At 39.1% G+C, this 13,522-nt stretch overlaps 1 long non-coding RNA gene across 1 annotated transcript; it reads left to right on the top strand.

Moving 5' to 3' along the window:
* Nucleotides 1–2,676: 2,676 nt before the first annotated feature.
* On the top strand, nt 2,677–3,564 carry LOC145660327 (uncharacterized). Its single transcript, XR_014126574.1, has 3 exons — nt 2,677–2,791; nt 2,999–3,041; nt 3,381–3,564. It is a non-coding gene; the product is annotated as an uncharacterized LOC145660327 (long non-coding RNA).
* The last annotated feature ends 9,958 nt before the right edge of the window (nt 3,565–13,522 follow it).

The raw sequence follows: 13,522 nt of genomic DNA, 5'->3' as shown, positions 1-13,522 counted from the left end.
GTTCAGTTTGATTAGTGTTGTTCAGTTTCAAATTTGATATGGAATTTGTTTGCAGGAGTAACGCGTTTGTTGGCCAAAAAACTGGTCCTCCTTCTGTAAGACTGTCACTCCACCACTAGAGATGTGAACTCTACTCACACCACAAATGTACTGTTGCTTTCAGACTGGACTGTCCAATTAAAATGAAAGCTAAAATAACCAATTTGACAGTCTATAGACTATTAAATAAATGTCTACAATCATGGACTTAATTCTCCAAATAAAGTGAAAGCTGCACTATGTAGAATGTATGTTGTCCACTACACTATCTGACAGAAACCTTGGCCTCACCATTAAGAAACAATGTCATCGTGAGGACTTACTGTGCCCTGGGCCTACATGGCACTGTGTTTACCGTCCCCTCTGCCCTGGTGGCACAATGTTTACCATGCCCTGGGCCCTGGGTGGTGCTGTGTTTACTGTCCACAAACTCAGGAATCTGAATGGTAATAAAGGATTTGAGTGAGACCTGAATCGGTCTTCATTTGTTTTGACAGACCAATCATAGCAGTCTCTAACACACAAATCAGGGGCAGTTATAACATTAGGCATGTTGGTGATATTTGTCATTGTTTCATGCACATATTACTTAAATTATGGAAACTATGTAATTCTAAAACAAATGTGGCAATGTGACAAATATACATTAACCTCGAAACTCTCTGACTTACCTGTGACTCATTTATAAATTAGTTATTTCAAATCAAAGTGTATTTATATAACGCTTTTTACAACAGATGTTGTCACAAAACAGCTTTACAAATGATCAAGTCCAAGCTCTCAGGGAGCAAGCCAAGGGCAACAGTTCTAGACAAATCTCTCTAGAAGAAGAAATAAGGGGAAGAAACTTTGAGAGGAAGCAAGACTCAAAAGGGGGGCCCATCCTCCTCTGCTCAACAATGGTCACCACAATAATAACAATTTAAAAAGAAAAATAAATGTAACAAATTAAAAAATAAGCAATTAATGTCTAGTCCAACTTTCTAGAGGTCCTGTTCTTGTCCCAAGGTGTGCATTCCCGGTGTGTTGTCTTGTATGTTGATTCACTATGATGATCTGATCACAGCAGTTGGTGCAACATCCAGGCCCTTCTGAGTCTGTCAGCGTTCAAAATCAGATTTATCACCTCTGGTTTGGTGTCAGATAAAGTAATAAGAATCACAGTAACACTGCTACTAAGCCAGTAAGTGGAGGGGCCATAATTGTAAAAATATGTATACAGTTCTGGTTTGACCATTTGAGCAGTAACTGAGTCAGAAATCAGACTTCAAAATGCTGTTCTCAATTTAAAGAATGTACGATGTATGGTAGCTAGGTCTGACATTGAGGATTTTAGAGGGGATCTCATTTTTTTAAGATGGTGAATTAGAGAGTAAGAATTTTAGTTCTTTTTTTCAAATGTATTTGATCTTATAGGATTTAATGTCTGTACTGGATCTGAAAACCCCCTTGTCCTGTAACAGATAACTTTATTATATATCTCTAGGATTAGGTAAAACCATGCGTATTAAATGTAATATGTTTTAAACCATTTTATTCTTAGATTTAGTGCTTAGATTTTTACCAAGGCCCAATCCCCTCTCATTTTTCCTCCTACCCCTTGTTTTCAAGTGTCATCTTGCCCCTTGGGACTGAGTTACAAAGGGTAGTGGGTGAAATCTTCCCCCTTGCTTCTGCATCCATTTTATCAATGAATCACGAGGGATTCTGAGAAATTTCACACTCAATTTGGAGTGTGACTCTGAAAACCTTCAGTTTGGAGGGCCATTTAGCACTAACAGTGCACCCTAGCCCTCTATCGGACACCCAACCCTTACTTATGAACACCGCATATAGAGGGCCAGGGTTAAGTGGTAGGGTCAAGGGGTGAAATGTGATTGGGCCCAAGTGATGGTTTAGAACATCTGTGCTAGCTGAGCTGTTTTTAAAAAGAAACACACGTGGCCTGAGCGAGCTGTTAGTCGTGGTTTTGGTCCTTGTGGTTTTAACCATCGCTTTTTAGTATTAAGTGTAACGGCTCCTAGCAAAGGCAGAGTCTAATTATAACTGATCACCCAGGCTCTGTTTAACTGGCTTGTCAAATGTCTTTCAAATACATAATAAATAGAATAATACAAATATTTACACTTTATTACAAGAAAAAAGGATTTGTGCTGGAGGGGACATCCATAGTTTAAAACACCATTCATTACCAAAAAAACAACCCACTCTATTGCTGATTTTATGTATTTATGCTGTATGATGTTTGCTGTATTTATGTATTTTATGTTTATAAAGTGTTATGGCTACACTATAAGTAGTGTATTCAGTTTTTGTCCACCAGTAGACTGGTTGTGTTACATGGCTGCTTTAACGGCAAGTTGTCAACAAGGAGGCTTTTTCAGCCTTCAGGTGGCTTCTCAAGCCTCGTCTTTCTTCCCCTACAGACCCCCCCACACTGAAACCACAACATGCATGTCTGGTACACAGCGGCACCAGGGGCCCTGTGGGCTCTGTGAAACTACACAATGAAAAAACAGACCTCAGGTGTTCTCAGGACTCACAAGACACCACATTACTGTGGGGGACGTAGTGAAGTCCTTGTGCACTTCAGCGAAGTACTGCTGAGAGAGTTCTGGACTGATCTCTGGAGTCAGTGTGTGTCCACAGTGGTAGTGGAGTTCTGGGTGTAGAGTTGTCAGTGTGTGCTGGGGGGTTAGTGGTGTTTCCATAGTGACAATGCTGCTGAGTTTGTGTATTCTCTTCACTGAAAGTGAGTGTAAAATTCTCTTTTAATGCTGAATTGCATGAAATTGTACATTTATTTGTTAATATAAAAATGTTATTTAAGCAAGCTGACTTTTCAGGGAACTGGAAAAATATTTTACTTAACAAATAATTATTAAATATTTCTGCATATCTTATGATTCCATCTTATGAAGTCTGTGTACTTTTTAATATGTGCTTTTGTATGTTTTAGTTTGTAGCTCCTCCCCTGCTCTGCCCCTTGACATGTGTCTCATGTGAGTTTTGTCTCTTATCCCTCCCAGTAATTGTTCCCAGATATTCCCTGTTTGTCTCCTGCTGTATAAATACCCTAATGCTAATGTCTGCAGTCATGGTCAGTGTATGACCCTACTTTCATGTAAATACTTGTGTCATGAAATAACTCAGCTCAGTGAATACATCAAATATAACATACAAGCACTGTTCTTAATCTTAGTGGTGTGAGAAAAATATGGTTTGTGGACTAAATCGTGGTAGAAATGTATTTGATAAGTGTATGGCATCTTAATGTGAATATGTGCAGTTTTTAAAATCAGTAAACATTTTGCTCTCCATATACCTTATGAACGCCCCAGAAGAAGGAGGAGACTGTTCTGGTCTGAGAGCTCAGGATGTCTGACGTCTGCTGTGGTTTCATTTCTCACAGTTCCAAGCAGTGGGTACCAGAGCAGAATCTAAAGCCCATTTTAGACCAGAAGTGACAACCATGCTGCTTCTGCACCTCTGCAGCTAAGCTGTGGTCACACACTCACAAGCTCAATTTTGTTCTAGTCTATTTCTTGCCTTATACCATGACAGGCTTATAAGTGGTTTCTAGCTAGAAATAGTACAAAATACTACATTTATTCTGTAATGTGTAGTTTAATAATCAAAACAGCACAACTCTGACTGCTGGGTCTATACTAGTGTAAAATTGGGATAAAGGATGATGAAACACAGACTAAAACTAGGACTAGGCTCCAATGTGTTCTCAATGGCAGGACCAGTTTGACTGTAATTTAGTACAAAACAGGTTTAGTATGAGTAGGACTGGTATGGTTACTGATCATTTGGGTAATATTGTGTACTGTGAGGAGAGATGTCAGTACTTCACTGAGAAAAGAGACTGATCATGTACTACCCAAACCATGTCTATGTTCAAAGGGTGATTAATAGAGTTTATCAAAATTCAAATAGGTTCTTATTGTGAGTAATGCAGGTTTTTGTTGTTTGTTTTCGACTCGCTCAGTAAATCTAGAACTTCATATTACTCACAAAAAATCTTAAAGAACCTTTCTACATAAGCAATGGTCCACAAATTATTGTGAAGTAGAAACTGAAAAATCACCAAACAAAAAGCATGTCTGTAAACTACATTTTAAAACTATAAACTTAGAAATAGGAGATTAGAATAGAGTGACGGGATAATACTGCTTGTTTCTCTCCTCTACATCAGACTCCACCCCCTTTGCTTTATAATGAGCATGTGTGTCTCCTATATGGTTTCACAGATGCAGCATCATGGTCAGTGTGGGGTTACAAGTAAGTAAGTAAAGCATATTTCACACATTGCACCCAGTGTACCCAGATTAGCAATACATATGTGAGGAGGAAGAGATGTATGCTGGGAACTCTCACATCTGTAAACTGGTAACTGTTTCCACAGTGACATCAGTGACGTGTGCGTGTGTGTGTGTGTATGGGAGCATGTATTTGTGAGTGTGGGTGCATGTGTGTGTTTTGGGGTGGGCAGGGGTGTATGACTTTTGCAGGTTTATCACTTTGTACATTTACTATGTTTGTAAAATGATATCTTTCTCCAATCCTTCAAACGTGGTTCTGGCCATCACACACAGCAGTGTGTATGTGTGTGTGTTGCAGATAGAAATTCATCAGAGTTTCATTTGAATACACTTCCTCTCCACTATAAGTGCACTAATGCAAAAACATAAGAGGACACCAAACCAAACTATAAAAAAAAGGAAAAATGTAGGATATGCGCCCTCTGAAGACCATTTGGTGAGATGGGAAGGTGAGTGGCTACAGCTGAGGAAGCACCAGGGGTTCCTGTCTGGGTCCCACTGGGCAGCCATATACAGGGCAGCTGTGTACAGCACAGGTTCTGAACTTGGCTGAAGGGTGCAGGTTGAGCATCTTGGACAGCAGTCAGGCTGCCTTGGAGGTGAAAGATGTTTGGTCTGTGGTATTGGTCTACAACTCTAAACATGTTTTACTAAAGTAAGTCCTCATTTGGTCCTTTTAATTAAATCTACATCTTTAAGTACAAACCCCATCTCTAAGTAAAACTCTATATCATCTCTTGGAAACATTGAAATAAAAAATGAAAAAAAAAAAAAAAATTAGCAAAGCATTAGCCATTAGATTAGAACATATTATTCCATCACTGATACACCCTGATCAAACTGGTTTCATCAGAGGAGACACTCAGCCATTAACAGGGTAGACTACTTAACCTAATACTGTGACGGTGGCAGTTCAGAGGAAGCGAGAGGCAAGGTTGCGCCAAAGTGCTCTTTATTTTCCATTGTCAATATGTGACGATACCGCTTCTAACGACAAACACTACTCTGTTCCAATAGTCCTTGTAGCGATGTACACGTTGGGAGTGAGCAGTCCGACGGGCCACTAATATGCTGCACTCTCTCTTGACCTGTGAGTTTAAATAGAGAGAATGAACAAGAAACAGGTGAAGGTGATTAGTAGGCAGGAGACTGGGAATGAGGCAGGTGTTTAGTGTGATCCCTAGCAGGAGTGGGTGTGTCCCTCCCTCTGGCTGCCCGGCCAACCGTGACAAATACGTCACACCTCACTCCACATATTAGAAACTGCTATGCAGAGAAGGCCTTCAGTAAAGTAAATGGAAGTTTTTCTCCTCACATTTTATCTTTAACACCACACCTAAGGCCACAGTCAGTACTAATGTAATAACATCATGTAAAAACACGGTATTTGATCCAAATCCAACTGCAAATGATAAATCCAGCTTTAAGGTTTTCTTATGTATCCACACTAGCAAAGTCTTGGTTGTCTGAGTTACTTGTAGACTTTCTGCTGTCATATTTGTTGTTGTGCTGTCATCTGTGCACATTACCAGTAACGTTTAGTTCAGTGATGGTCAAATACCCCTTTAATTTTAACAAATATCTTGTGCAGTTCAAGTAAGAATTTCTCAGGTTTTTAACACGCATGCTTCTTTGTTTTGTTTTTTCTGTTCCGACCCCTCGTTTGGTTTTCCTGTCACTGTTTTCATCTTTGTTTAGTTTGCATTCGTTAATCTTTGTATAAATATCCCTTGTTTTATCGTCTTGGTTGTGGGTATCTGAATGTGCGCTCTCTCGTCCTCCCGTGAGTTTATTGTTGTTTGGTAACGTTATTAGCCTGCTCGTTATTCTAGAGTTTACTGTTTAACTTCCTTCTTGGTAATGATGTGCAGACGAAGTCCTGTGAAGCGTTTGAGGTTCTTCCTTATTGTACTGCTAAATGATTCAAAGCTTTGGAGCATTGAAATCTGGTGACAAAACAGCGACACCTGGTGGTGTTCAGAAATTATAGCAGCAAAAGATTCAAAACTGCGCAGCATTATAAACAATACAACACTCCACCGCCTTCATATGTCATAAAAAAAAAATGGATGATCAGTAATGATGTTTAGTAATTAAATTCTGAAAATTTGTGTAAAATCATTGTTTCCCTTTTATGTAAAAACAACAGGTTGGCGTTATGAAATGTTTACTCTCACTTTTGACTTCTATAATTAGCACATTTCCAATTTTTTTTAGTAAAAAGAAAAAGCTTTCAAGTTATAGGACAGTGGCAAACTTATGAAACAGTCTCACCCTCATCCTGTGCTTCAGTGACGTCTGAAGCTTCGACCATCATTAGTCACGTGTTGTTAGTAACTTTAGTGGTAATATTAATGGTAATATTAACTTTAGTGGTAATAGTAACTGATACAAGCTTCGGTACACTGCGTGATATGAGCTTCGATGCCTTAGTATCAAATGTTACATCACAATTTTATTGTTTCTGCACAGTTCCTGTATCGTTTTTCTCCCTTTTTGGTGTTCCATTTAGTCAGTGCTTAGTTTGCATCATTTGGTTAATTTTGCTGTTGTGTTTACCTGTTTTGCAAATGAAGAACTTTCATTTACACATGTGCGTCAAGTCCTGTCTGCCTCTGCGTTACATTATTGTTCTGAAAACTGCACAGTGTGCAAATCAGTAATGTAGGTGGACCAGCTGGACCAAAATCACTAATGTGTTCTTATTTTAGATTTTTGATTTAAAACATCTAAAATAAGAAGCAAGGCTTTGCTATGACAAGTTGCAAATGGGCGTAAACAAACAGTCATAAAAGTTGATTTAGTCAATGTTGATGTTAGCTTGACATTACAAGTGACATATTTGGAGCTTGTTACTGTAATTATTTACCCCTGTCCCACTTACCTACAACCAAAGGCAGAGGTGCAGGCAAAGGTTTAATGCACATAAAACTACAAAATGTATCTGATTCCAAATTATTCCTGTAATTACAATTTATATTCTGAAGAGAACGTCCTACTGCATTGTCTAACGTGTTATGAGAATATACATAACCACCTTTCTAAAATTCCTGTCTTAATACATCCTGCTTTGTCAGCGCTTCTGTCAACCTAACATAGGATTTGACCTACTAAACTTATAGTGCAGAGATTGGATACTTTACAGGAAACTGGTGTCAGCACTTTACATATATAGAAAAATATAGCTGGCTCTTCACTCGGCCTCAATCCACCAGTGCAGAGAATTTTGACTACACCTTTGGATTTCCTCTCTCTTAATAAATTATCAGTGATTAACATCATCTGCGAGTGTCTGGACTCCATCAGTCTCATTACAAATACTACACGGAGAGCCGAGCTTCATGAGTTCAATGTAGCAAGGGGTTAATTACCATAATAGAAGAGAGGTAGATACACAATAGAATAGAATAGATATTATAATGAAACCAAATAGAATAAAATAGATATTATAATGAAACTCTGTAAATAAGTTACAGAAATGTGGCACAGAAAATACTTTCTAAATGTTACCTAAGTGTCAGATTGAGAGAAAGACAACATGGACATTAAAGAAGGTGAAGTGGGTGGCCAGGCCAGGAACAGTAGAGCATGTCTGCTGGGGCATCCAAGCAGAAAAAAGAGAGAGAGAAGGAGAGACAGAAAGAGAATGTGACTGAGAGAGAGCATGACAGAGAGAGAGAGAGAGAGAGAGAGAGCACAAGCCCAAGGGAGAGATTTCTCCAAATGTACGTCTTCAGTCCACCAACTCTGCTCCAGCTCCACTCTCAGCTCTGCTCCAGCATTAACTCCATATGGTTCAGAATTTCTTTAGTCTTATCTTGATTGATCAACAGCAGAGTTTGTCCAACACTGACTAATCAAAGAGTGACCACATACGAGCAGCATCCCTGTCATAGCACATCCGAGAGGAACCCACAGCTGGTAGGGTGATTTACTGTCCTGAATAACAATTGATGAATAACAATATCTCTGCAAGAGACCACAGATGACCACAACAGTTGGGGCAAATAAGAACAAGACTTCGTAGTTGAGAGTTTGGCCTACACATATAAATATGTTATGATTTTCTTGGTTGAAATGACATAGTATGCCATGACAAATGACGTTGTAGCTCAGTCTCTCTCAGTGTACACATATCTCAGCTACCTGTATGAGGGCATTATGGAATTTGTAGTTCATGAAGCATTTATGTACAAAGTCTTGTAATTTTGCTCTTTTTTTAATCTTAATTTTGTAGCGGGTTGGGTTGAGGCTTTAAATTAGAATTTTCTGGAATGTCTATGGAAATACTGACCAATATGCTTCCAGATCCAAGACTGTTGAATAAATGTGTGGTCCCTGTTCTCCCTCTGACATATACTGCCTGCTAAGGCATCTTATTTAGGTTCAATTTAAAGGCAGCATCAGACACTAAATCTGCAGTATAAATAATCTTTCACATCGAACACGAGAAAGAGAAAAATTTGCCTGGTGAAAAACCTCATTCACTTGAAGGGGCAAGAGCTTTACTTGCTTCTTTCTGAAAGAAAAGCAGCTGCTATTCTTATACTAATTATTAGAACAATGTCACAAGTAGTGTTAGCTGTTTTCTGAAGGACTACGTTCCCCAAAATTACACAATACCAAGACCGCCCATAATCCCCTCATTTTGCTCCACCCATGTGAAAACATGAGCGAGGTGGCAGTTAGATGTGACCGACGCTTAAGTCTTCATACATGATGGGAATGGAAATCTAATTAGAATGGGAATCTAACTGGATCATTTCTGTTACTCAGACCTTTGCCTGTACAGACAACACCAGACCCCTCACTAGACACACAGACAAACTCAGTGAGATCAGGTGGAAAACTGAACAAACATCAGCACTTCAAGAATCTGTAGCATTTGTTGTATGTGCCACTTGATTGCTGTAACAGCTGGAGTGCCGCAGGGCGCGGAGCAGGACGCACAGACTCCCTCGACTTTGACACACATTTATTAACACATAACGCTTACGACGACGGCACTCACACAACATAAACGGATAACAGGAATACACGTAACACTGGCAGGAACACTAACGACGGCAACATAAACATATACGTTTAACATGAATACACGTAGGACTAGCAACACAAACAATGACCAACACTAATGCACACACCAACAGGGGTTTAAATACACACAGACACACACAACATTAAACCAGGGGCAGGTGTGTGCCATCATGGGGGCGTGGTTACAAAACAAAAAATCACTTCAACTGCACGCGGTGGGCCGTACTGCATATAGCGACTGGTCTGTACCAATAACTACTGTACTAATTATGACACTGTCAATAAAGTAATAAACTGTATTTCCCAACCACAGAAGTCTAATTACAGGCTATATACCTAAATTGACAGCTTTTTGATCAACATATAAAACAAATTTAAAATATATATTTTAAATACTTTTAATACTTAATTGGGGATTTTATTTTGACATAATTTGATTTGTTTTGTGGCCGTATCACGATGCTCAAGAGGGATAATTCCATTGCATTAGTGCTAACTCTAATATAACATCATTACTTGGAAAGTCAAGGCTTCATTATAATTAGATTTAAACAACTTTTAAACATGCACCGATGAGCTTGTTCACCTGCCCCCCCAGTCAGGCGCAATCACGTCTGCTAGTGTCACGAATGTAAATGTGTATGTTCCTATACACATTTATAATGGGTCAGTACTGTAGCCAAACTTGCAACCACAAGTAGTACTAAAGCAGTACACCATCTTATGCTAACAAACACATCTCCCTCTCCAGGAATCTCAACAACAGAATTTACATCAAGATTTGATGGCAAAACAAGTGCAAAGGCTCCAGCTGACGCTTCCACTACTGACAGTGCAAAGACTCTGACTGACGGTAACATGTATTTACTGCATATCAACATGGTCTCCTAATATCTTAAAAAGCAATTGAAATGCATGCTGTGTAAAAACACAAACACTAACACGCACACAAATACACATAACATTTGTATAACGTTTGCCTTCAGATGTCCAAAACCCTGCTGGTGATCGATTATATATCCTCATGACTACTGCTGTGGGAGCTGTCCTCCTCCTGCTGCTGGGTCTCGTGGGGGTCTTGTGCTGGAGATACAAAGGTACACATACACATACACACACGCACACACACGCACACACGCACGCACACACACACACACACATATGCATGCATACAAGTTGTGGGTCACATTGCCTGGTTTTCTAATGTAGTCCAGAGACATGGACAAACGAGGCTAAGAAAGGGGCAAACAGAAGAGAAGAGAGAGCAGGAGACACAGGTGAATGCTCACATACCATCCACTGTAACATAAGAAAAACAACCTCCACATCATTACTGGCACACGTCCTTCAAGGTCAAATCTTCCATGGTGTGTGTGTGTGTGTGTGTGTGTGTGTGTGTGTGTGTGTGTGTGTTTACAGGATTGTTCTGCTGTGCTTTGTTCACCTGTTCAGGTGAGTGCTACTTTGTATCTGAATACTGAGGGGGGTTCAGATGATACAATACAATTAGTACAATATAGTTAAAATAAAGGATCACATATATCACATACAGCACTTTTTTAATGTTTCTTTTTGTTTGTTTGTTTGTTTGTTTTTTTAATAAGGAAAACCATCTTTGGGAAACAGGTTGTGAAGTTCAGGTTTTGTTGAAGCAGTACCAAATACCTGAGCAGTTTTATACAGATAGTGTGTGGGGTTCCCTAGTTGTGTGGGGTCCATGTTGAGTTTCTGATGCAAAGCAGCTCTTGATACACTGATGAACGTTTTTGATGATGGCTGTTGTGATCTCCAGTTTGAAATCAGTGGAGATGGTGGTGTCTAGGAAGCTCAGACTCCACATCACTTACTGTACTGAGTTACAAAGGGAGATGGACAGTTGTCTTATTTCAGAAATGTATCATCCATCTCTACTGCTTTTTGCATGTTGACCTCCAAGTTGTTTTCAGTGCACCACAAAGCCAGACGAGCCATTTGACTCCACTAGCAGTCCTGTTAGTGTTGCTAACGAGTCCTGTTAGGGTCATTTGCTTGATGATAGCTGGAGATGCACTTGTTGGTGTAGCAGGAGAAGAGGAGGACTGAGAGTGTCCAGCCTTGAGGAACCCCAGTGCTGATGGATAGGGGCTCTGACAGATAAGGTTCCAGGCACACAAGCTACTTTCTATCTGACAGGTAGATGAAAATGCCCTGACAGACACAGGGTTCCACTCTCAGTTGTGTTAAAAGCTGAGTTGAAGTCTACAAACATGACTCTGTCATAGGATCCTAGAAGGTCCAGATGAGTACAGACATAGTGTTGATTGTGACTGTGCATAGTGCAGATTGCTCTGTAAAACTATATCAGTCCAAGGAGGTGAGAGTGATGGACTTGACGTAAAACAGAACCAGCTTCTCGAAGCATTTCATGACTACTTATGTTAAAGCTTCAGACTTGTAGGTATTAAGGCTGGTTATATTGTCCTTCTTTGGACAAGGATTATTTACCATTAAATTCTACATGTGTTTCACTTCACCTGCGCCCTTATGGAGCACAGCTCTTAATCACTGCATTCATATGAAAACGGGTCTTCTGGACATGTACCAGTGATGCTAAGTTTGCTAATTTTCCATTTCTGTGTTTCTACAGAAAGATTCGAGTGTCCTATACCCAACTGTAAATCGAAAAGTGAAATGCAAAACAGCACAAGAACAGGTCTGCATCATACTGAATGTGTGTTTTGTAAACATGTGTGTTATGTAACAATTGTTAATGTGTTATTCCTACAGGATGATATCACTTACTCCACTGTAATACACAGTCAGAAAACCAAACCAGCATCCACTCCAATGGATAATGCAGATTAAACAGAATATGCCAGCATCAAATTAAATTCAAATTAAGCACACACTCTCTCTCTCTCTCTCACACACACACACACACACACACACACACACACACACACACACACACACACACACACACACAAACAAACAAAAGCAATCAAGCAAATGGACAAAAAATAAACATACAAAAACATATATGGTAGCCAGTACATAGCAAGTATTTTATTTATTTCTTCACTGTAAATGCCTCATTAGGGGTTAATCTGCTGAAAGATGATTTAAATACTTCTATGAATTATTAGCTTTTTTGCATGTAATTTATTAGTAGTAGTGCTTTTGGCTTTAATGAAATAAAAAATGATGTGTAAATGTTCACGGTACGGCCCCTCCTCCCAGATGTCTTTCTCTTTGTGTGTCGCCCTGTGTTTCACACCTGCTCCTCATTTTGTGTCATTACTGTGCGTGAGTATAACTCTCCTGTTTAGTAGTGGATGTTGTTATTGATTGACCATGTATTAGCCTATGTGCTACATTGTCTGTTGTCTGGTGTTAATAAACGTAACTTTTGTCGGCTCATTCGTGCGTCCTGCCTAGCCTCTGTCGTTACATAAATGTGCATATCATTTTATAGCAAGTGCTTTATTCTTGACTGTAGCCATTATTTCACTGTGAGAATTTATTTCTATTTTAAAAATAAAGAGCAAAAGCCAGATGAGTGTGGTTTCTATTTTGACCTGCTTAAAATGACACATTACACCTTTATAGAGGTGAGGCACTAAAATGAGTTTAGACTGTGTACTAAGTTACCTGTCTATATGTAAACCTGCTCCATAGCTATGACTGTAGAATTAGTTTAGGCTATAAGACATGACACTGTTTCATGGGTTTCTAAATCTCTGAAAGTGTAGGTGGGATGTTTTTCATCAAATTACCTAAATTATTGCAAATTCCATTAGCATTAAAATGTCTTGCCACTGGAAATGACAAATCCTTAATTCTGATGGTCCAAAGGTGTTCAACAAAACAATCAGCAAACATTCTCTTGGTTCCTCCAATATACAGATGAATACATCTCTTGCAAAAGATAAAATAGTCCACTCCTGTAGTAATGCATGAGGAGGAATAGGTGATAAAAACGGATCCTTTTGTTCTAGTTATTTTATTGTCTTTGTTAATAAGGTTTTATGAAGCACATCTAGAGCAGGCTACAGTACCAGTTATTATTATTATTATTATTATTATTATTATTATTATTATTCAACGGGTCATTTACCTGTCTTTAAGGGCATGCCTGT

Source organism: Electrophorus electricus, chromosome 2 (assembly GCF_041902795.1).
Source record: "Electrophorus electricus isolate QZ-2024a chromosome 2, ASM4190279v1, whole genome shotgun sequence".
Taxonomy (NCBI): domain Eukaryota; kingdom Metazoa; phylum Chordata; class Actinopteri; order Gymnotiformes; family Gymnotidae; genus Electrophorus; species Electrophorus electricus.
This window is presented reverse-complemented; position numbering and strand designations above follow the sequence as displayed.